The 24,590-nt window shown below is 42.5% G+C and overlaps 1 protein-coding gene across 6 annotated transcripts in view; it reads left to right on the top strand.

The window, feature by feature from the left end:
* Positions 1-24,590, top strand: part of MAF (MAF bZIP transcription factor) — a 229,772-nt gene that overhangs the window by 20,595 nt on the left and 184,587 nt on the right. Inside the window, exon 3 of one of the 6 annotated variants that reach the window (XM_039503896.1) lies at positions 20,166-20,168. The exons of 4 other annotated variants lie outside the window; for them this stretch is intronic. The gene's annotated coding sequence lies outside the window, so the exon portion shown is untranslated. Of the gene's footprint in view, positions 1-19,452; positions 19,457-20,165; positions 20,169-24,590 lie in introns of all 6 variants that reach the window. One more of the 6 variants, XM_039503894.1, reaches the window with a different exon arrangement.

The following is a 24,590-nucleotide window of genomic DNA, read 5'->3' as shown; positions in this document are numbered from 1 at the left end:
TTTTCCCTTACTTTGTTTTAACCAGGGCCATGAGAAGTATGGACAGGATTGGAACCCCCATCTATCTATATACTCCATTTTGAATAGTAAGGGCCATTTGCTCTGCACACAGCGCTCCCACATGTTTCTGGGCTTAATGGGAATTCTGTGTTCATATTGCTTGGCCTCAGATTATATTGTAATAAGGCAAGAACACAACATTGAACCACTCATCTTCCATAGAAACAGCCACATTCCATCAACTATGTTGTTCTTCTGTTCAAACAAGAGGAGATCCGCTCTACATTCACCATTCCATCACACCTTTTGGCTCTGTTTTTACATGTTGGCTGTATGCTGAAAATTTAACAGGACCATAATGTCAGCTATACCAGATCAAAGGCGAGCAACATAAAAGTTGAAATATATTATTTATCTCGTAGTTTGCATCCAGGATGCTCTTCCCCTTTTTGTTATTGCTGATGTTTTGCCCATGATGTTGAGCTCACTTTTTGAAAGACTTTGTCCCCTACAGACAAATATTCATATTAATGCAATCCATCAGCATTTAACAAGCTCCAAAGCTCAGGCCTGTATTACATGCACATCCCAAATGTACATTGTTTCCAAAAGAAGGCTTGAGTGCTCGAGAAATGCAGGATCAGACCCTGCCGTGGTCATTTTAGATTTGGAGACTTCTTGGCCTAAGCACAAGAAGTGCACTCGGTAGCCTAAAGAAGCAGTTCAGTTCATTTGTTCAGTGGGAGATTTTGTCATGCTCACTGAGTACTGTAAGTTTCTGTAGAAGGAGGGAAAAATGTTGGTCTTTGCAGGGGGCCAGAAGCTAAAAGGAGAATTTATTTGGGACTTTTCCCCCTGATCTGGCTCATGTATCTTACCCCACATTTGTTATCCTCTTGGCTTCATTTGGCATTCTGTCTGAGTAACAAATACAGGATCAGGCCAGCAATGTTGTTTAATGTTCATACAAACCTTTCCCCTCAAGAATCAGTATAAAACTCTGAAAGTTTTATTTTTTGTCTGCAGATGTTGCCAATTTTACTTCCTGAGTTACAGGCTGAGATAAAATAGTCTGATTTTGGGGATCCCCCAAGCCTTTTTCTTTATGGAACAGAAAAAAAAAAGACCTTGGATTGTTCTGGGGATTTTTTGTTTTTTAGCTTGCTGACAATTATCAAATGTTCATTCTAGCAAAGGACTGTTACGAGGGAGCAGCCTCACTGTACAGCCGACAGGACTAATTTGCAGTCCTCTTTAGAGCGCAGCTATTTGGAAGATGTGTCACTTCACTATTTCTTTAAAATTTAATTGGGATCAGGCTATCGACATGTCTCCAAATTTTTTGTCTGTTCAGGCTGCAGTAAAGCCATTTATAATTTATAATCAACGTCTGGTATCGTGAAACTAAACTGTAAAACCGACTTCAGGGTTCCAGTCATAAAATAAATATATGATAAATATTGCAATGAGGCTTGTGTAGCGCAGCTAACAACAGTTCAGTATATTTTGTTATATACATTTTGTTCCAAAGGTAAGAAAGATCTAAATAATAGATTACTGGGAGGTGCTTCTTTTTTTTCTTTTTGGTACAATCAAATGCTAAGGTGGTTTTATAGCTTGAGTTATTATTTTAAATATAAAATGAAGTATTAATTTATTAAACTCGTTTATATAACCACGTTATTTTTATGTCTTTATTTATATTCTGTACTATTGAGCAAAACTGCATTCATCCTGGAGTTTTCTGTCTGTTGACTGTAGTGCGCCTTTGCTTAGATTTTTTTTTTTCTAACAAGGCAGCTCATTTAGAAAGAAATGTTTATGTGAAGTGCTTGTCAGTTGGCATTTTTACTGGTGCGCTAACCCAAAGGTAAAATATAAAGGCACATCTTTTTCTTGCTGGCTTGTTGCTACTAGAAGGGTTCCTCCCTTGTTAGCTTGATAAATAATTTTACTAGCGGGAATCTGCTGAATTTTTATGCTTGCTGTCTATTTTCTGCTTGCTGCAAATAAATTCCTGCACTCAGAGGGCACTAAAACGCCGAACACATGGTATTTTCCCATTTTGTTGCTGGTTGCCTAAAATATTTATTTCATCTTGTGTTTTTAATGAAATCTTTAAAAAAGTAAAGAGTAAAACTGCAAAACCTGTTTGTTTTCCTATTTCCAGATGAAGATTTTTAGCTTGCTTCTCATGTTTGATTGTATGTGTAGAGCCTTGACTTTAAACATGTTATCACAGGTGATCTAAATAAGCAGTCTTAAATCATTCATCGCTTCAACTACATAATGGTTTTCAAATTACAGGCAGGGATTATTTATTGGCAGGATCAGCCATTTAAGCATCACTTACCATTTTTAATATAACTTTTAGTTTCCCTGTTTGAGATCAAGAGAGCTAATTTGTGAAATAAAAATAATTCTAGATCTGATAGGGAAAACACGAACAAGGTTTCTAATGCATTGCAATGCTGAAATGGAGATGAAATAAATTAGGTTTTTTTTGGTTTGTTTTTAAGCACCATTTTGCAGTTGTTGAAGCTTCATGAATTTTGGAATTTAATTTAAACAAACAGAACCCCCCATCCCCGTCCAGCAAAACATGGCTCCCTGATTTTTAGATGTTGCTCTGCTACTATTTTGGACTGGCTTTACCGTACTATCCCATGCCCTAGCCTTCCAGTTTTTCAGGGCTTTGTGGAGTTTGCTCAGGTGACTGACTTGTGGAAGCTGGATTGGGCCTTATATTTGGGATGTTTTGGGGAAATTGATGGTCACATGGGGGAGGCAGCAGTGTCGAAGAGGTCAGATAGATAAATCAGAAGTGCTGTAACTTTCACAAAAGAGCTGTTACAGCTACGCACTACAGTTTTGTTTTAAAAATAGAGATGTTATTTAGATCTATCTGGGGTCAGCTTTCAATTCTGTGACCCTCATGCACACTGATGATGGAGGCACTAATCAACTTCTTGCTTGCAACAAGAAATCCCTGTGGACTCCACTCAGCAGTCTCATACGATTATATTCACAGACATATTCAGCATCACTCAGTCACACATTTGTGCTGTTTACACAATGTATAGTTAAAGGTCCCTGGGACACAGGCTACTCTGAATTGGAGAGAAAGGAGAAATATGTATTTACATCTTTACATGCTTTTTAGAACACGTAAAGAATCCATTGGTAGCCCTGACTTTCTCTCTAGAGGACTGGATATAAAGCCTTTCTGATGGCATATTTGGTATCTGAAGCTGAGTCTTGTGGTCACCGTCCTGTTCCTGGTGCAGAGAGGTCCATATAGCAGACCACCACAGTTAGCACTGGTTGGCAATCTCAGCAGAGAAGCCAAGAATAGGTCCAGATCAGTGTTTAGGCGCATTGGGAACCTTTCAGGAGAGAAAAAGATGGTGAATGAGAAGGAAGGGACACTTGGGCCCTATTCCAAATGCATTTTTCTCTATATTTAAGAGATGTTAAAACTTCCAATACATTATCAGGAATGTGGAATTGTCATGGCCTCCTAGATATTCTGTTCTCAGACATCTGCATCTGTGAAAACCTTATTAATTATTTTGTGCACCCTTTTATTTCCTACATTTGAATGGCAGAATTCCATGAACCTATCAAGATGCATGGATGATTCACCAGGAATATTATAAACATTTTCTTTTAGCTCCTCTTCAAAACTTTGGGCCAATTCCTTAAGTTCTTCCACAGGCCTCACTCCAACTGATTTCCTGTTGATATGTAAGTACTGGGGCCCAGATTTAATTGAAGGCAATGGTGTAGCTCCTGCAAACACCAGGTTTGAAGCTGTATATATATTGACCACAAGTGAAATAATGGGATGGAGGGAAGAAACCAACCCGGACACAATTGCTGGAGAAGGAGTGGGAGGTTTGACCAATGGAGTGAACTATTTCTCTTGTGAATGCTGCCATGGAGATGCGGATGTGACCTTTTTATTTAAGATCTTGTCTGAAGAATCCACATACAGTAAACTGCATGGAACGAAATGTACCCCTATGAGAAGAGCTAATATGACACTTCCAGGAGTTGAAATGGGGTTTCCTCGAGTCTAGGCATCCCTAACTTGATTGTTACTTTGCCTCTTTGGGGAGACTGAGACACAGGGAGAGGGGGAACGTGCCCAAGGTCACCAATAGCACAACAGCCATTAGATGTCCAGAAAGTGCCTTCACTGTGAAGCCAACAGAGCATCCTCAGTGAGGCCACCCAATGCTATACACCTACTATATTTCAGCAGTTTCTTTCTGTTCAAGTTTCCTGGGTCTGATTGTCCCAGCCAATGCATGGGATGCTGGCAAGAAGTGGAGTGCAAGTTGCACCAACAGCCTTGCAAGCCACAGCAAGTGCACCAAAGTGGGAGCTCTAGTACTTCTAGTGACGATGGAGCACCTTGGTGTGCGGCAAGCACTGCATCCAGAGAGTGAATGGCTATGGGAAAATGGGTGTGATTGATAGGAAGGAGTGGTCCAGGCAGTGATCCATTCCAGTACACATGCAACAAACTAGCATAGAGATGGCACCTGAAGCAGCTGTGAATTGCACCTATTTGGAGGTCCATCTGGTTGAAAAGTAGCCAACATAATGGGATACTGTGGCCACAGAATATGCAACAGTGAAAAGGCATCTTTGCTTGTCCTTTCAGTAGCCAGCATCAATTAGCTGCTGCAGAGGGTCTGAGGATTGTTGCCAGGTCATGGATGTGGATATTGGGGAATTTGCATGTGCATAGCACTGTGTTGGGGAAGTTCACATTTCAGAGGAGAAAAGTCCATCCCACCCTCGTTACAAACATCTGTGATGCCGTCTTGCTCACTTCATCCAGGATTCCAATTCCTATGTGAACAGTGGCCCATTTCTTTTAGAACACAGTTTGGGGCAGTCATAAAAATGACACTGTCAGAGATCTGACTTGATAAGATATCACATTTATATGGTGATTCTCACACAAAGTGCTTTATAAACTAGGCATCTCGGGGATAGGAGAGTAGCATCTAACCAGTACACGAGATACTGAGCAACAGGAAATAGTAGCCATGGTGTTTAAGATTGCGGCCAGAAGATCCAGGTGCAGAAAGCTTCTAGGAGACCAGTTTATGTAGATGAGGAGGATGTAAAGCTAAATTGACCTTGCAGGGACTTAAGCCAGTGGTTCATATTTGAGCTGCAGCTGCAGCAGAGGTGAAAATCTATGTTTCCTTCTCTAAGCCCTCTAAAGAACAGAGTTTTAGTAACCAGTTTTTATTGGATAAAGAAGAAAATCATATAATTTTCTTTATAGTAGTGCATTTTGTTTTCCAGAGTGATTAATGAATTAAAGATGCAGTGTATTTATATTATAGCCTGATTACCATTGTGCAATAAATCTAAAGAACAGTATCTGCCAATATGATAAGGCTAGCAGGATTTTTTTTTTTAAGCTTTACTTTCAGCTATTAAAATTTTGGAATAAAATGTATTCTGGCTGTTATGCCACTATCCTTTTGAAACCATACCACAAGGAAATAAGCTGTACAAATGGATGGGGGACATTTTGCCTTTGCAATGGAAACAGAACGGTATGTAAGACTCAAATGGAGTACTGTGGCCACTTCTTGGTGCCACACATTAGGGAAGATGTGGATAAATTAGAAAGTCTGGAGGAGAACAACAAAAATGATAGAAAACCTGACCTAAGAGGAAAGGTTAAAAAAACTGAGCATGTTTAGTCCTGAGAAAAGAAGATCGAGGGGGAAATCGAATAAGTCTTCAAATATGTTAAGGGCTGTTTGAAAGAGGACTATGATCAATTGTTCTCCATGTCCACTGAAGGTAGGATAAGAAATAATGGGTAGATTTAGGTTAGATATTAGGATAAACTAGCTAATTATAAGCACTGGAATAGTCTTCCATCTGAGATCCCCATCATTGGAGGTTTTTAAGAACAGGTTGGACAAATACCTGTCAGGGATGGTGTACTTGGTCCTGCCTCAATCCAGGGGCTGGACTTGATGACTTCTCAAGGTCCTTTCCAGCCCAACATTTCTCTGAGTCTGTGATCAGCATTAAAATGGAAATGGAGTTGAGGGGAAAATAATGACCCAGTTGTTTTAGCTGTAACATTTCAGCAGAATTTTTGTAAAATATCAGGAATGAAACCCCAGTTAAATAAATGTGTGATACTTGGTGCCACAGTGCTTCAAGCTCTGCTTTTGTCAGGCCAGCTGAGCTCCCTGTGGCCTGATTAATGCCCGGATGGGAGACCCGCAAGTTGGTGTAAGAAGTGGTGTTTGTGAGTCATTAGATGGCAGGCTTTTCTTTGAATCAGCTAAACTGATGCTCCAACAGGGGGCTGCTGCGGTTGTGCTGAACTGAGGTCCTGAACACTTGTGATTATTAAAGATCCAATGGAATTATGGGCATTACCCTAATGTCCAGGCTAAATTCCACTAGATAGCTTCAAATTAATATAATATTCTTTGCCATTCCCCCCCCACCCCCACACACTCTCCACACACACACACATGTACCTGCACATAGACCTCAGGAGTGGTTGCATTTTGGTGGCAAAGAAAGAGGTTATTGTAGATATGAGGCCAAATTCTGAGGAAAGCTTCATCCTTGTGGAGTCAGAAAAACCCAAAAAGCTGATGCATGAAAGGAGCGCATCTGCCAAAGCACAGTAATGTCCATTTGTCCTACTGTTTACCCACCAATGAGAATCTCCATGTCTCTTACACAACAGGTTGGGCTTAATACAGAAAGGGAACTTGGTCAGAGGCTGTGTGGCTATCTCATGCCCCAGTCATTGGACATTGCCTGCTGTCCCCTAAATGAATGTAACAACTACTCTTGAGACAGGTATGAAGATGGTGATGCCTTGTATTCTGAGGAACACTGAACAACAGAATGGGAAGGTAGGAAATCGGGAGCTCCCACGATGGATTTGTCTGACCCGCCTCCAGCTTCTAAACCCTGGGTCAGACTCCAGGAAGAACAGCTGGGAAGCCACCTGACTCATTAGTTACTGGGAATTCCCCTTGTGTAAGCGGAGTCCTGGGTAGTGTATAGCCAATGTAGTACTTCAGCCACCCCTTCCATCTCAACCTGATACTCTGACTCTTTATAGCTGCCGGAAAACCCCTTTGGGGCCATAGGCAGCCAAGAGCCTTCAGCCTGCTTTAATTTACCCTGGGGAAACAACTAATCCCAGGCTGGCCCTGAAATCGAGGGACTACAAAGGTGGCGTACGGCCACCTTTACCTCTGCCTTCTACTCCTGAGCCATGTTGAGTGGTGCTCAGAATCTGGGCCACTGCCTTTTCTTGGGCATCTGAGGCTTTATTCACTTGAACAGCTTTTTTCGTTTTCATTGGGACTGCTCACGTGAATAAAGCAAACAGGGGCTTGCAGAATTAGCTGGTGCTAATTTTTAAGTGGATAATATCTCTAGTATCTTTTTGAGCTGTGCTTTGGAGCGTAGGAATCCAAATGGGGCGCGCTGCTTGGAAACAGGTGTTGGATGAAAGTTTCTCCAAAATGGTATAATTATTTTTTATTATTATATTACGCCAAGAATTAACCTCACTGGCCCTGCCGAGCTTGATCCAAAGCCCAGTGCAGTCGAGCTCTGTTGGGAGCCTTTCCATTGACTGCAGTGGGCTTTGGATCGGGATGCCCCATGAACATCTCTTTCTCATATCCTGGTAAGATACCTGAAGGGGACAAGCTCAGCCATATCCTCTGAAACCCCTGTACCGTTTTCCTCTTGTACAACCGCCCCTCACTTCCATCCCACAGGGGCCACAGCATTTGTCCTCTGGCTGTGGGTGTATTGCTCTCTGATGTCCTCTGTAGGCTTGGGTGGAGGTGGCCACTTGTGGTTGATATTAAGTAATTCCGCCTCCCACACCACATATCCCTGGGCTGAGTGGGATCCTGTTGGTCTGTAAAGCACCAAAGCATTGCTTATTGCATCTACAGTACTTGGAGGGGAGGGGGGAATTCTACTCATCCTCTTCAAAACGGCAAGGATATCAGCCAAGAACAGCACAGGCTGTTAGTTTATTTTCAAAATGTTGTGTATCTTTGCCTGATTTGAAGTCCCTGGACTGCAGGACTCTTGGCAGTTTTTTCTCCCTCTCTCTCTTTCTTCAAGCTGTTTTGAAGGCTGCTTTCAAGCCCACAGGGTAATAAGGAACAGGGTCTCTATCTGGTTATGAATTATTTCTTTCAAAAATGGCATTACCTGGCACAGTCAAGCACCGTAAAAAAAAATCACTCTGGTTTTTGGGCAGGCTTTCAAGAGCTCACATGCTGCTTCCCCAGGTATGTCAAGCCTCTTGAAAATAAATCAGCATGTTTCAGAGAGGAGATAAATATGTATATTCGAATAGACATTGCATTTGGAATTGGAGGCTCTGGTTCTTACATGGAATCCTTGGTTAACCCCCTCATTAAGAACTCTGCCTTGCCACTGTTTTTATGAAGATCCAGTCATTTACTTTTAAAGTAAATTAAAGCAAATTTCTCAGCGGTGACAAGTCAGTAAAACAACGGAAGGCTCAAGTTTTTCAATCATCTGACATCTGTTCCTTGTTTCTGCTGTAGATCTAAATGCTCAGTGCACCGTGACAGGTGAGCTGAAAGAGAGCTTCAGCTGAAGCTGTGTTTGGTTTTTTAATACTGTATACACTACACCTTTTCTAAAAGCGTAATTGTAGAGATTCCTGTGGCAGCAAATTGAGAACTTCATTGACACAAAAACTTGACAGTTCAAGCTTAAAATCGACAGTTTGATTCGGTGTTTTATTGCTAGAAATGTGGAAAGCTATTCCAAAATAACTCAAGTGGTGAACCAAACTGATCATTGACTTCTTGATACCCGAGTCAGCTCATACTTTATACTCTCACCTTTTGTGCAAGCCACCCACTCCATTAAAAATACCCTGGCAGGGAAGGGTAGGGGATTCACAACATTTTTGTGCAAGGGTGGGAACTAGGTTGTTCTAAAATCTTACCCAAACCACTTTCACAGTAGGCTCATGCTCAACATGTTTGTCTTGCAACATTGTGCGGTGGTCTCAGAAAAAGCAACTAGGTGAAAAACAACATATTAGGGCTATGTTGTGTTTAAACATGTGTGGGATACAAAATGGTGATTGATTTATTTTTGAGCTTTTGGACGGTTTATGGATCTCTGGGTCTGAGTGTTGGCTTCCTGCTGTGTCAAGTATTACAGTGTGGATTTGCTTTGTGTGGGAACAGAAAAGAGGGTGGAAGGTCTGTTGAGAAAGCTGGAAGGGGCTGAAGAATTTTCACTCAGGGCAGAGAGTTCTAAAGAAAAGGGATCTGCCATCTATGGTTTTTGTTAAGAGCACTCTTCAGCTTAACCTGTCTAATACTGATTTTTTGAGTGGTAGGGATGAATGGTGAGATGCTGCTGGAGGTATTGGAGATGAGTTTTGTGTCACTTTAGAAGAACTGTAAATAAAAACTAGGGATGTTTAAACTTCCCAAAGAGTTCAGGTGCATACCAATGTTTATCTGAACTATTCCAACCTTTCGGCGTCTGCCCCACCCTTAATGGGAGTTGACCCTTCCTGCCCACAGGACACCTCTCTCTTCAGATTTGGACTTCCTTTTTACCGTGTGTTGTATTCTTCAGACCCTTCAAGTCCAACCCACCCAGCACCTTTTGTGGAGTAGTTGACTAGGCCACTTCATTCTCTCAGATCTTCAGGGGGTGTGGGGGAGTGACTGGTGGGCCTTCTCCTTCCTCTGGGTTTTAGAGGAATCCAGCAATTAGGACCAAATTCAATGTGCCAGCTTGAGGGAAGCAGGCAGCATATCCTTCTGGATCAGGGCCCAGAAATTCCCTGCTGCATGCTTTTGTGGCTCCACTGGCTTTTGTAATACTTAGGAGCATAGACGCCTCAGAGTTCACTGAGCCGTTCACAAAGCTGGGTTCCCTCCTGAGAGCTAATCTTATAATGATACCACACATCAGAGCAAGGTTTGGAAGGACAAATGAAATGGTGGCATCTAGGCCCTCTGAAGAAATCTCTCTTAGGCATTTCTGTGGTGCTTTTGCATTGTATACTTGAGCACTGGAAGTATTGTTTTAAATACATATTTTTCCTATTCATCTTTTTAATGCAAAATTGTTTTGAGTTTACCAAAGAGGCAGATGAGTCACACACCCAAAATGCTGCCTTGGAGAGAGGGGAGTGTTTTGCTTAATGTTTCCCCATTTGGAAAAGGGGGAATTCAGTCAGCTTCTGTGTCGTGGGACACAGTCCAAAGCACATGGGATTCTTTGCATTGATTTTGGTGGGTTCTGGAGCAGGTCGGATCATATGTCAAAGACAATGTGCTGAAGCACCTTTTTCACAGTGGTATTTCCTGGGCAAGATCTGACTCTCAGCTGACTACATTTCGTGCAGAAAAGGAGCCTCCTGCCCTAAAAGTGGCTCAGGGTTATAGAAGCAGAATGATGCAGGACCTACCTGGACCATCATTGCTCCTTCTCCTTCCAGGAGGTCAGATGCACTGAGAGGTCACCTCTTTTAAGACAGCTCATTTCAAATGCTAAGGGGACTCTTTGTAAGTGTTATGACTGTTGAGATGCATCATTTCAACCAAGCAGCCCTGCAGTGCAGGGCCAGCTTCCTTCAGCATATGCTAATAAATACAGGCAAATAGGGAAAAAATGCTAAACTGTGGGTGAATGAACTTTAATGGGGTGGTTTATGTGCAGGTGAGGACAGAGATGCTGATTGTCCCCTCCATAGAGAAACCCATAGGAAATGTCTCAGAAGATGGAGGATCCCCTAAATTGTACTGTCAGAGATACAGGGGCTTCCTCCGAAATCTACCCGAGATCCTCAGGCCTGAAGACTGGCTCTAGCCCATGGTGGCCCTCTGTCTTCTCAGCAGCACAGCTCCATTAGAGTTGCACCACTAGGGCCTTCTCCTGACTGCAGCTGGTCCAGGTGTCCAGGAGCTGGAGCTTGGCATTCTTGGCTGTGTTATCTTGTTTGACTAATTTTGCAGGACCAGAGTAGGGAAGAATTTGTTTCCCCTGACCTGTCCATTCCCTGCCCAAGCCTGATGAGTCTTCTCCTGCTTCTCCCAGTGTGGACTCTGCATGGAGATGCAGTGTCAGGACAGGGAGGTTTAGTGCTGTGCAGATGGCTGGGTCCCCCTTCTGTGTGGAAGTGGAGAGATCTGCATATGTCAGTTCCCCTCCTGGTGTGGCTCTACGAGACATGATCTGCCTACAGAAGTCCACTGAAGTGGGAAAAGAGAGGTGCAGGTTATTTATCAGTTATAATCTCATATCCCAGATGATTTGGGTCATGGTTATTTGAGTGACCAGCAGTGATTTCCATGAGTGTTGTGGGCATGTATTCATGTCAAGAATGACGGAGCTACTCTCTCCTGTCGCAAGTTGAGCCTTGCCAAAACCCTAACTACATTTCAGTATAATTAACTTCTGATATGTGACCTGGTAACTGTGTGACCTTTGCCTCAGGGAAATGGAGTCCAATAAGAAACAGAAATCCCTCTAAGAGTATCATCCCCACAAAGCAACACTCAGTTTTCTGATTTAAAACAAAACTGTTAAACTTCTACAAGAAAATTCAAACCAGGAGGGCTACTCAGGCCCCACGCACCAGCTACCGAGGACAATGCAAAAGGTGTTTTATGTTTTCCCTTTCTTGTCTTGTCCTGCCTATGTTTGTCTTACCTTTTGCAGGCTTTGGTCCTGTGAATTTGTAGTCTTGCCTCTTGGTATGTATCAGTGCCTGTTGGCTGCAGTGCCAAAAGTCTGACCTCTCCGCAATAAAAAAGGACCTGTTGGGGGAAAGAAAAATAGAACAATTGTGAAGAACCAAATATTTTGGCTAAGAAATGAGCCCAAAAAATTTGGATGCTATGTCTGTTTATTGCAAACCTTCAGTACAAAAGGTCACAGATATAGATATTGGAAGAGTCTGTTTCTTTACATTTTGCTTACCGTCACGCAAAGTGCATACGCCTCTGTATCTCTGCAAATTCCTTGCTTTTATGGCTAGCAGCATAGATAGACGGAAACCATGTAAATATCCTTAGAGAACACTGCTCTCCACCAGGGATCTCTGCATGTTCTTTTTTTCTTTTTTTTTTTCTTCTTTTAGGACCTGATCCAACTCTCCCTGAAGTCAATGGGAGTTGGCTGAGGCCCTTAATGAATACATGATATAGGCATATTAGGACATGGTATGAATGTTATTTATGTTGGACCTGATCCTGTGATTTGCTGAGCGCCTCCTGCCACGTGACAGGAGTAGTGGGAGTTTAGAATTCCCACTGGAGTAGTGGCCGTTTAGGATGCTGAGTCCCTCCTGGGAAGTGCTCATCACTGTGCAGGACAGATCCCTTTAGTCTTCGGTACCATTCAGATATCTAATGCAGAAATACACAGAGCCACATGTTATTGATTGAATTCCCAAGTCATATAGTTTACCCAGAGAAGCTTTAGATCATGCCCAAAAGCAGATGGGAAGTAATAATGCTTTGCACTTCCTGGGCGCCTTTTATCTTTCCAAATATTAATCAATTAGGCTTCAAAACACCCCTGAGAGGCAGGTGAGGGATGGATGGCTATGGATCATTTCACCAACCAGTAGAATACAGCAGCTGTTTAGCAGTGTAGTTCAACATCTCCCATCCATTTGGGGCAGTTTAGGAAGTGAATAATACTCCTATATCATGTTGAGGATGCAGGGGGAATTTAGCGAGGCAGAATTTAATTACCTCAGCTGAAGTCTGCCCAAGGGCTGCCACCCCTTCCTTTTATTAAATTTGCCATGGGATCTAAAACTCCCTCAGCTGCGCATCTCATTGTAAAGATAGCCTGTCCGGAAGCACAGTCCCCCATAACAACATGCTGGGTCTTTGGCTCGGAGCTGACTCAGGGGAAGAGCGCTACTTACTGACTCTCTTAGAGGGCCCTCATTTAAGAATTGATCTGGCCTGACTTGGTTATCTGGTGAGATCTTACAGGGTCATACCACAAGTGATTACCAACATGCAGTCAGGAAAAATGGATCTTTGCTTCATATCAGTGGGATGATGTTAGCATTGCTTAGTTGGTAGCGTTCTCATCACTACACCAGCAGGTCTTGGGTCTTGCTGCTCCAAGGGTCCTTGGGATCATACCAGCTCTGACACTACAGTGCAGTACTGAGCAGGAGAATTCAGCATGAGAGTTGTGGTCAGGGGCGGCTCTAGCCATTTCGCCACCCCAAGCACGGCAGCACGCCGCAAGGGGCGCTCTGCCGGTCGCCGGTCCCGCGGCTCCGGTGGACCTCCCGCAGGCGTGCCTGCGGATGCTCCACCGAAGCCGCGGGACCAGCGGACCCTCCGCAGGCACGTCTGTGGGAGGTCCACCGGAGCCGCCTGCTGCCCTCCCGGCAACCAGAAGAGCGTCCCCATGGCATGCCGCCCCAAGCACGCGCTTGGTGTGCTGGTCCTGGAGCCACCCCTGGTTGTGGTCATTTGGATGAGACATTAAAAGGAGTCCCATCACTCCAGGGGGATGCTAAATTTCCCTGTGCGTTTTTGAATAAGAACAATTCCATTGTATTCCCAGTGTTCCTTCTGTTAAAAAGAAAACAAGCAAACATGTTATAGGGTCTCAAACTCCCACTGACTTCAATGGGTGCAGATTGGGCCCAGAGAGTCCATTTCTGTTGTTTGGTGTATCATGGATGTCTTGTTTACTGAAACAATCACTTTGGTACTGGTTATCTTGTTCATTAAGGTAAAGCTCTGTACCTTATGTCAAGGTCTCATCTTGTGTCTTTAGAGCAAAAGCAGTGGTATAAACCCAGTTCCCTTCTGTTGGTTATTTTCTGATGCATATGTAATTCTAGAGTACAAAAATCTTAAATCTAATCTCAAATTTTATCTAGTTGGTGTTAATACTTTACAATCTATTAATTCTCTTTTAAATCATCACCACGTGCAATTTATTATAAAACTATACTTACTGTTTTTTTGTGTCTACTGTAAATGGTTGTTTTTTCTGATTCAGATTATATTAATATACAATAGGCACTAGCTCCAGATAGAAAAGAAAAATGATTGATCAAGAAAGTTTTGGAGTTAAGACTTTAAAGATCCATATTAGATCTATATGTGATATTTAGAAATAGATTTGAAAGGACTTATGTGATGTACTTTAATCAAATCTGGAAAAGAAATTGGCCAATAAATCAAATCTTGAAAAGAAATTGACCAGTAAATCAAATCTGGAAATGAAAGTGACAGATAAATCAAATCTAACAAAGAAAACAACCAATATATCAAATTAATGATCTGTTTATTAAAATAAAGAATTACTTTGTATATGACTCTAATTCTGTGTGCTACAATCATGTTAATTAAGTGCTTGAAATCCTTCAATAACAAACTGTGTGTATATAGAGGCGGACGTATGCACATATACATAGTAAATATACATATCTATTTGCTATTTTGGACATACACATGTATGTACAGCATATATTTACTTAAATTTATTAGATGTGTCTAAATATGAAAGCTCATCATTTCAATATTTGTATGTTACCAGAATAGAACAGTTTATGAATCCAACCTTTATAAAATGGCAATTGCTACTATGACTCAGATATAGCTTGTCCTGAAAGCTTCCTGCTTTATTTTTATATTTTTATTCTAATTACATATCAGCAACAACACAAACGTCTTTGGCTAATTCACAGAATTTGATAGACAGCTTGGGCCCAAAGCATATTTTCAAGATCAAGACTATAAAAATCCCACTATGAAAAAAATCATCATTTGCCTCACTGACTTTGATCTACATCTATGTTACAGAGCCATGAAATTTAAAATAAGATGACCTAAATTGTCCTGTAATAATGTGGGCATGGACGTATACTCGTGGTGGCAGAGCTTCTTTGTCACTGTACTGAATGAAATCTAGTTTTTAGTGCCAATCAGTTAGGCATCGTTAACCCTTTGAGAGTGTTATTAGCATTCCCACACAGCTTTTCATCATGTAACAAATGTTTTCAGACTAAACTCATTGAGGTCAAAGAATCGCCTCTAAGATTTAGGATGTTTTTGTCCTCTGCAATAGCGTACATATATTTCCCACCACACCAAACTCAAGTGATTAGCATAGGTTATAAAAGGCTTGTAAAAATGTAGAATTCAAGTTAAAAATCAGTCTGTCTGGAATATTCTTCACCTTGGAAGATGGAAATGTGTCCCTTCCCCTGCCCCTTTTACTATACAGTACAGAGAATGCTCTGTACCTGAACCATTGAGGATCCAAAGAACGAAAATGGCTTTGCATTTGTTGTTGCATTATGCTGCTTCATTCTGATTCATTTCCCCCCCCGCAGCCTGTGTTGCTCTTTTTGCAATAAGTGTATGTTTGAATTTAATTGAAAAGAAGTTGCTTTCATGGTTGTTTATATCTTTCCCACTAAAGAAGTGCCAGAAAAGCAATCAGAATTTAGGATTGACACGCTATAGCTAGAGCGATCAGAGAAGGCATTTCGAGTATTTGCCTGCCTAGTTTGTTTGAATTAGCCTAGACTAAACCAATGTATTTACGGAAATAGCTTCAGCCGGTGGTCAGACATGTAAAGAATAATAACTGATTTAGTTTAGGCAAAAGTAATTATTCATCTGTTCCCCCAGCCTTACACTATGGAGTGTTGTCAAAATGTAGCATCTGTAACCCTGGATCTGTGTATTATTTAGGCTTTCTGTCACTCTCCCTTTCAACAGATGGCATCTAGGTGACTTATAGTGAAATAGAAGAGCTTAAAAAGTGATTGAAGAGATGGGAAGAAAAGTTAAAAATTAATATCACTTCAGGAAAGGGAAAGCTGCCTGACATCTGATGGTGGAATTTGCTATCAGCATTGAAAGTACTTGAAGTGACTGGCTTTTAAGTCTAAAACACTTGGGCGACTTTCTTAGATCATTGTTTATTACTTGTCATGTGGCAGTGCCTGGAAATTTCAAACAAGGGCAGGGCCACATTATGCTAGCCTGCCACTGTACATACACCTCATAAGAAACAGTCCCTGCCTTGAAGAGCTAACAATCGAAATGGATGGCGATCACTCCTTGCTTAAAAACAAGAGACATTTCCACCCTCTCAAATTACATGTGGATTTATTGCCTGTTAATCCTGGTTGGGTGGAAACTGTCTCTTGGGACATGTGCTGGAGAGTTAGAAAGATATTCAAAGTTTTCTAAGATCTGGCGACTTCTCCTGAAGAATCTGGAACTCTATCACAAAAGAGGTGTGCCCTGTATGTTGTCAATTTATGGGTGATTTCCTGAAAGCGAAGCATGCTGCAGTATTGGCCTCAGTAATTTCTGTTACAGGCACTTGGGTTGAACTTCCCCTAAAAGCGGGAGGGTGTAACATGTTGGGTGGGTGTGTCATGTGTCCCTCTTGTGGCAGGACCGCAGGAAGAATGAGCCCCTACTACTGGTACCGGTTAAGGGAGTTACTCCTGTAGCTCATGTAGTTAAGCTTGAGCTTGTTGGTGCTGAAGGTCCCAAATTAAATCCTTGAGGATGACCCTGATGCAAATCATTACACTGATCAGCATGGGTGGCCCACTATGAAGTGAGATACTCTGCTATAAAGTACAAAGGGTGGGGGGGTGTTTGTCTCTCCAGACTGGTTGGCTAACCTGTCATGACTGAGTGCAGGATGAAATTTTAGAAGGAAATGTACGTGTCAGAAAAGTCAAGTGCCCCAGTTACAGGACTGTCTGAGGGCAAATTTGAAGTGCTGTCTGTGAATCTGACCAGCACTGAAAGTCTCTAGTCCAATGTTTCTCAAACTGGGGTCGCCACTTCTGTAGGGAAAGCCCCTGGCGGGCCGGGCCAGTTTGTTTACCTGCCCCGTCCGCCGGTCCGGCCAAACGCGGCTCCCACTGGCCACGGTTCGCCGCTGCAGGCCAATGGGAGCTGCTGGAAGCGGCGGCCAGTATGTCCCGTGGCCCACGCCGCTTCCAGCAGCTTCCATTGGCCCGGAGCAGCGAACCGCGGCCAGTGGGAGCCGCGTTTGGCTGGACCTGCGGACGGGGCAGGTAAACAAACCGGCCCGGCCTGGCAGGGGCTTTCCCTACACAAGCGGTGACCCCAGTTTGAGAAACACTGGGTTAGTACATACAGATAATAATCATGCAGGTAGTAGTCTTAGCAGCACAAGAGGTGGCGGTGAGGATGGCATGAGGTGTTGTTATAATGGACTAAATCATGTCCACTGCAGAACCTCACAGTGGCCAATAAAGTAGCACAAAAGATTGCCAGATCCGGCTAGTACATGAGCCGTTGGGGAGCATAGCTTAAGAGGTGTCATTTTCCTTTCTCCCCCAAAGCTGAGGAACCACATCCATGGTGAACACTGTCAAGCTGGAGTTCTGTGTGTTGGGGTGAATGGGCAACCATAGGGGAAGCAGAGCCAGGAGACAGATGTTCTGTGCTGCATGGTCTCTTGGGAAACCTTGTAAAAATTTCCTATAGAGATTCCCATGGAGTAAATTAATGCCTGTATAGTGCTTTCTACCTCCTCAGAGTGGGATTGGAATACCTAGGCAAGGATGGGGAATCTGTCCCTTTGCACTCCGGGCCCCCTGCTACTTTTCTGTCATCACCATGGAAGGATAAGTCCCCCATGTCTCAAGCTCCCTGGATTTTCCTGTCGAGCTCAGGGCCAGAGGGTAAATCATGCACACTGCCCTCTGCGCAAACCCCTCCCACATGAGGGGATGAGGTTGCCTGGTTTCCACTACTGCAGAGCCATAGAAATTATTTCTTTTCACGCTTTCTCACTACTTTATCCTATTTATGGATAAACCGTTAATAAACAGGTTTCCGAAGTATTAGGAACATACCTGTTCCTAGCTGTTAGTAGCTGATGGAGACTGTTGGGAAACACCATGTAACGTGCAAGCTACTTACAATCTTTCCCTTATATGAGCCAAAAAGAGAATCGCCGCTGCCACTGCTTAAAATCGTTTGCTCAATATTTGGTATGTTTAGAAATAAGCACAGATGCCAGTCATCTGTTGGCCATATATTCTGATGTTCTTGCTTTTGGCTCCTGTGTTTCCAAATGTCACGCTGCATCCAGAAATCATGCGGAATTAAAAATAACACATATAGGAGAACAGAGCCTAAAAGTTACAAGTGAACGAAGTCTGATTTCAGCCCCAAACAACATTTCCCTTAAGGGTTAGTTGTATTCAGTACGTTTCACCAACTAGTGCGTTCCAAGTACAGACCGAGCACAAAAGCTTCTCAGAGAAAGTTTGTGATCAGTTCCACCACCAATTCCCTCCCTTTGGTTGTTGCCTGTGTAAACATTATTTGAACTTCGTCACAGAGTGGCTGAGAGGATTGCAAATGAATGATGAGATTGGAGCTTGATAGAAAACACACTGAAATTATTGTGCGTGCGGAATATTCACATTCAGTAGTGACATTTTGTCTCCCTAAAACATTTAGTCAAATGCATTTGCATTTCTCCCCTAGAATCAAATCCTGTTTAATTTACTAGTGACAATGAGTTTGGTGCGGTCAGTGAAGTGCCTAGTCCAAAACCAACACACCGCTTAGAACAATTGGCAGGCTGTGCTCCAAAAGCCCATAGAAGCAGTGGTGCTGTAGGTCAAGAGGTGTTCTCGAGGCCTGCCTAGATGAATAGTTACCGTGCAGCAAATTGGAGTGTGAATCTACAGCACATTACTGTGCCATACACTAACTGTCTGTGCGGGCCCTGCTACCGCACCCTAAAAGTTCCCTTCTGTACATTGACCTACTCCCATTTCAAAGTAGAGTAGATCAAAGTGCATTAGGGAATTTTTAGTGTGCCATTGCAGGGTCCACAGTTAGTGTGTGGCACACTAGTGTGCTGTAGATTTACGCTCCAGATTGCTGTGCAATAGTTGTTCATCTAGGGAAGCCCACAGATGTGCACTGGCATTTGTATTCATTAGCCATTTTGTAGGGAAGCATATGGAGCATGTTATGACTTGCTGTGTCTCATGATGCTTGTGTCTTTCTTTCATATACACAAAGGTCCTCATTAAGCACCTGCTTAAGTTCATCCCCATCAGCTTCAATAAGACTTAAGTACATGCTTAAAGTTAAGCACTTTCCTGTCTATGGATAATTTCCTGAATCAGGATCTAAATTCACATACAAAAAAGGCTAATTGTTGGCAATTAGGAGATGTTTGGTGCTCTGCCCTAGTGAGATTCTTTTTTGATATAAAGTATTTTACATTTGTATGGAAATATGTAGTGCTGTGGGAAATTTTCTGTCTCTTCTTGCATACTGTCTTTGTCACTACTCTTTGTAACCTTTATTTATCTCAGTAGAAATGAGCATTTAGAAAGGTTCATTTTTTTTAAAAATACTAGAAATGCTGAAGAATGAGTGCCCAGCAAGTATATGAATGGTTTTAATTGAGCCTTTTTTGGCTTAGTGAATGTCTAAAAAGAAATTTGAAATCATGTGCAATAGAAATGAATTTCTTTTTTGAAGTTCTGGAAGTGAACGTAACAGATTTAAAACATTTTTGTGAATGAAATTAGGCCTCTGTGCTGACAGCTGGTACATCGAGTTTCGTCATGATGCAGTTTGAAAAGGCTAAAGCTAGAATTCAGTAAAATAATCTGTCCGAATTCTATGCTTCAGAAGGCCGAACAAGTTGTATGAGCTCAATAAAACAAAGAAAGAAAGATTTCTCAGGTCTAGTGTGGAAACTGGACAGATTTTGTTTTTAACTGAATCTGGCTTCTAAGATAATATGCCTGAAAAGTAAGTGTTTTTTATAAGATGCTTTGAGATTTCTGATGAAAGAGACTGTGTAAAAGTCATTTGCAACAGAACTGTAATCTGTTAGGCATGGCTGAAATGGGATAGGTGGAGTAAGACCTAACTTGAATCTTTGCCCAAAGCAGAATGGAACCCAAACAGAACATTTCTGGGGTTTCAAAAAAGTTTACTTAACTTTCTTTTTCTTTAGTTTTCATTTTTGCACTGTCTCAGCACTTCCAATCTGTGTGGGAAAATCCAATCAAATTTAATAGGGGTGAAATGAAGAAGGTTCTAGAAACCTAAGAACCTAAAAGCCTGTATGACCAAACCTCAGCAAGTATAAATCATCATATCTCCATTGACATCAGTTGAGGATCTGGCCTATATTACTGGCTTTTGGAACTGTCCTATAGAAGGGATGTTGTAGCTGCGTTGGTCCCAGGATATTAGAGAGACAAGCTGGGTGAGGTAATATCTTTTCTTGGACCAGCTTGTGTGTGTGAGAGGGACAACCTTTCAAGCTCACACAGAGACCTGAAGAAGAGCTCTGTGTAAGCTCAAAAGCTTGTCTATCTCACCAACAGAAGTTGGTCCAATAAAAGATATTACCTCACCTGCCTTGTCTCACCAAAATATCATGAAACTTGTGATGAAATCAATAGAGTTGACAATACTGCTATTTATAATAACTTTTTTCATTTTAAAACTTGTTTTAAGGTCGGTTTCTTTTGGAGTGAATTCAATAGCCCAGTTTTGCCCAGCACCATGCACCTGTCAGCCTGTTGCTTTCCAAACTAGGCCCTGGTCACTGGTATTTCAGCTGTCTTCTGTAGTGAGAATTGAGGAGGGAGGATGATTCCTCTGAGGGTGAGGGGGAAGGAGCTGGGAAAAGGGGATTCCTATCCTGGCTTTTTGGGGAGGAAAAGGTGGAGGGCTCCTGCTCAGGACCTTTGTAGGGTGGTGGGGCAAATGCTTGGGGAGGGGCAAGCAAGTTCCTTGCTGGCCTCCTGTGGGTGGGTGGGAAGGGGGTTACACCTGTGAGGAGAAGAGGATGGGGAGGGGAAGGGTACCAAGTTAAATTTAATGCTGAATTCTGGGACCAGTAGGGAAATATAACACCATCCTCACAGCTCTCTAAAGTCTCTCTATGTGCTTCCCAGACAGCCTGATTTAACAGGCTCTCTGCAATGCATCTTGGCAACTGTAGTTCCCCTTCCTGCTCATGCCCAGAAAATTGCACCAAGAGAGGCTTTGTCTGCACTGGCACTTTGTCGGCAAAACTTTTGTCGTTCAGGGCTGTTTAAAAAAACACACACACACCCTGAATGACAAAAGTTTTACCGACGAAAAGCGCCAGTGTGAACAGCGCTTTGTCAGCAGGAGCGCTCTCCTGTGCTGCTCTTGGGGGCGGTGGAAGTTTTTTGTCGGCAGGAGAGCTCTCTCCTGTCGACAAACAGCAGCTACACTGCGCACCTGTTAGCAGCATGGCTGTAGTGACACAGCTGTGTCACTACAAGCCTCGTAGTGTAGCCATACCCAGAAACTATAGCTCCCAGCAGCCAAGGAGCCAGTGCACATAAGAAACTGCTTGGAGGGTATTTCCACCCACTTACATGTGGCTCTGGCAGTCTCTCATATATATGGCAGCAGGTCGTGCCTGAACCTCTGCGTGTTAGGTTAGTTGGCACTATGGAAGAGGCATCCCATAATGCTAGAGATACTAGCATTTAGCGTACTTTTACCATATTTTGCTTTGGGTTAGAAACACCTTTATGGAAAAGTGCCAGATCCCAGTGACTGCAACGGGAGCTGCGAGTGCTCAGTACCTCTAACAATCAGTGGCCAAATATGGATTAAGGAACCTAGCTGTAGGCTGTGAGTTAGAAAATCCAGGGCAGGTACTTGAAGAAGAGGAGATGCAATGCAATGCAGCAGTGAAGTGGAGTGGCATTTGAACAGTGTGCCGGATGTTACTTCCGATCTAAGGGATGACACTAACAGTCAAGCAAACTCATTTCTCCGTTTTCTTATGACTGGTATTAATCACTGGGTAGGTTGAACAATCACATCAAGCCCTGTGTTCTAACTTCATGTGGCGATAAAGGTGACAAAGGTGGAAGCCAAATAATCCCTCTTTCTCTTCTCCAACAGCTCAGTCTGACAGTTCTGTGCCATTTATAGAACCGTCACCCCAAGAAAAAAAAAAGCTGAGGCCTACATTTTGGTGGAGGAGGGGGACAGAGATGTTTGGTCTTAGTTCATATTCTCTTGCTTTTCAAAAAACTTAGCAAAATAAGATTCTGACAGCAGGGAGTGAACTGCTGGAATTTCCTTCATATTAACTGAGCTTTAGGCAGCAAGCCTCAATGTGAAGAATTATTTTTAATTAATAGCTTTTCCCCTACTTTGGAGCTCAGCGGGAGGATCTTCTTTGCATTGCACAAGGAGACAAGATACCAGGAGCCCTGCTTTTGTAACTGATAACTATTTCAGGCCAACTGCATTGCCTGGAATAACTTATGTTTAAAAAAAGAACAGAATCTTGCATCAAAAAAAACCTCCTTCTGTTTCTTGGATTTAAATTGCCTCAGCAGATAAACCCACAGCCTGGCCAGAAATGGGTTGATGGATTTTTAAGAGTCTCCCAGCCAAATTGTGATCTCTCCGTCACACCAGTTCATAATTCGGAGATGACTTTCAAGGGTGCTGAGCTCGTGGCTCTCAGTGGGTGCTCAGCGCCTCTGGAAATCAGGCCCCTCTAGCTGTGTTAGCAATGATCCAAATGTTAAAAGACACAGGAAGGCGTTATGGGTTTGTATTACTTTAACAGAATGGGTTTGTTCAGACACTGCTCAAGCAATAAATGGCTCCTTTGTATTATTTTTCTTCCCATGGTAGCCTTCTGCACTGGTTATGTGCATATCATTCTGCCCTGTGTATCCCCTGGCAGTCGGACTCACACTGTCTTCAGCCTCAAGCTGCTCCCGGGCTCCCCCCTCTGCACAATTAAAACCAAATTAGCAAAAGCAGGACCTAGCATTAGAAAAATATGTTTCCCTTTGTCTTGATTATGTTTTTCTGAGCACCGTAAGAGAGACTGTACAGCACATCTTTTTCTGAGCTGCTTCATGGGAGCCAGGACATCTGCTTGTTATAGTCTAGCCTTGTAAAAGGGTGATTTTTAGGAGTACAAAATAACTGGAGGTCAGACAACCCCACCAGATCTGTACTGCAGCACCCTGCTCACACAGGAGTGAGGAATTGAAGATGTCACCTTGTTCTATTTTTAAAAACATTTTCTGTTTTTATTTACACTGTAGTCTACTGCCCCTCTTCCCCCGCACACACTTCCCTTAACTTCATTCTGCTTGTTCCTTATGGAATATTGAACCCCAGACAGATTCCAAAACAATAATAATAGAACGTTAAATCTGGCTGGAGAGAGAGACCCATGGGTGGCAGAAGTTTGGACTTGGACGTGTGTACATATCCTTCCAAGCAGCATACATTTCCTGAATGTGAACAAACAAGTAATACACATCTGCTTTTCTGGGCTGGGAGAAATGAAATTGAAAAAGAATATTTTTCTCGTTATCTGGCTCTTCAGTTTGCCTTATGAGTCTTTGTTAAAGCCCAATGTCTTTCTCATATGTAAATAAGTATAATCTGTAAAAGTGTCTGGAGCGGCCCCTTTACAAAGCAGTGGGGTATAGTTCTGTTTTATTAGCGGTCATTGAAGATCTGGTGCAGTCGTGTCTAAGGCTGTAAATTCCTTGATGCTGTCAAGCCAAAGTAGTTGCAAGTGATGGGTGGGTGCCTGCCTTTCCTAGCACTACTTTGAAAGACAAAGTTGTCTGACTCCGATAAAGACTATCATAGGTGGGAGTGCTGGTGGAGGCATCTAGCTAGCTAATTTAGGTATTTATAGGGTAACCATCACCGGTGGTGCAATGTTTGAAGCATTGTTAAAGTTCACATCCATAGGGAAGATTGCAGCTGATGCACAGATAGCCTTAATAATTAAGCAGCTGTTGTTACGCATTGTCCCTGTATTAGCTACAGTGCTGATCACTGAGATCCCTTTCATTTACCCTGAATCCATTTGATAAAGCTTTGGCAGTATCTGGCAGATCATCAGTTTTGGCTCTTTATTATCTGCACCCGTTTAAACAACTCCAGCATTAGCTACAGCAGTGGGTTAATCATGTTGAGGTCAAGAAGAGGGTGTTAAATATAATCAGAAGCTCTCTTATTCTCAACAGAACAATCCTCATTTGCCTGAATGTGTGTGCTGACCAAAGCATGATACAAGCCGGGATTCCATACAGTAAATGCTATTTCCCAGGCAGATTTTTTTTTTAAGGGAAGAAAGAAAAGCACCAAGTATTTTTGAATGTAGGAACGTTGCTGCTTTTGGTTCTAGTAATGGAGTGCCTGGGAATAACTGGACTGACCAGTGCTTTTACATGTTAACTATCAGCTAACATAATCTGAATCCCTAGGAAAATAGGTTGTAGCACAGATGTAAGAATCTGAAGGAAGACAGTAGTTTTTTTCTTGCAGATGAGAAATGCATATGTTGTCTCACTCACTTGTCATTACTGAAACTATAGGTAGGGACAAAAATAGAAACTACTAACAGCTTGATTTCCTCATGCTGGCAATGAGCTACAGAGGAGCTCTGCAAGACCCTATAAATATGCAAGCGAA

Source organism: Mauremys reevesii, linkage group 16 (genome assembly GCF_016161935.1).
Source record: "Mauremys reevesii isolate NIE-2019 linkage group 16, ASM1616193v1, whole genome shotgun sequence".
Taxonomy (NCBI): domain Eukaryota; kingdom Metazoa; phylum Chordata; order Testudines; family Geoemydidae; genus Mauremys; species Mauremys reevesii.
The sequence above is the reverse complement of the archived record's forward strand: the minus strand, read 5'-3'. Positions and strand labels throughout refer to the sequence as shown.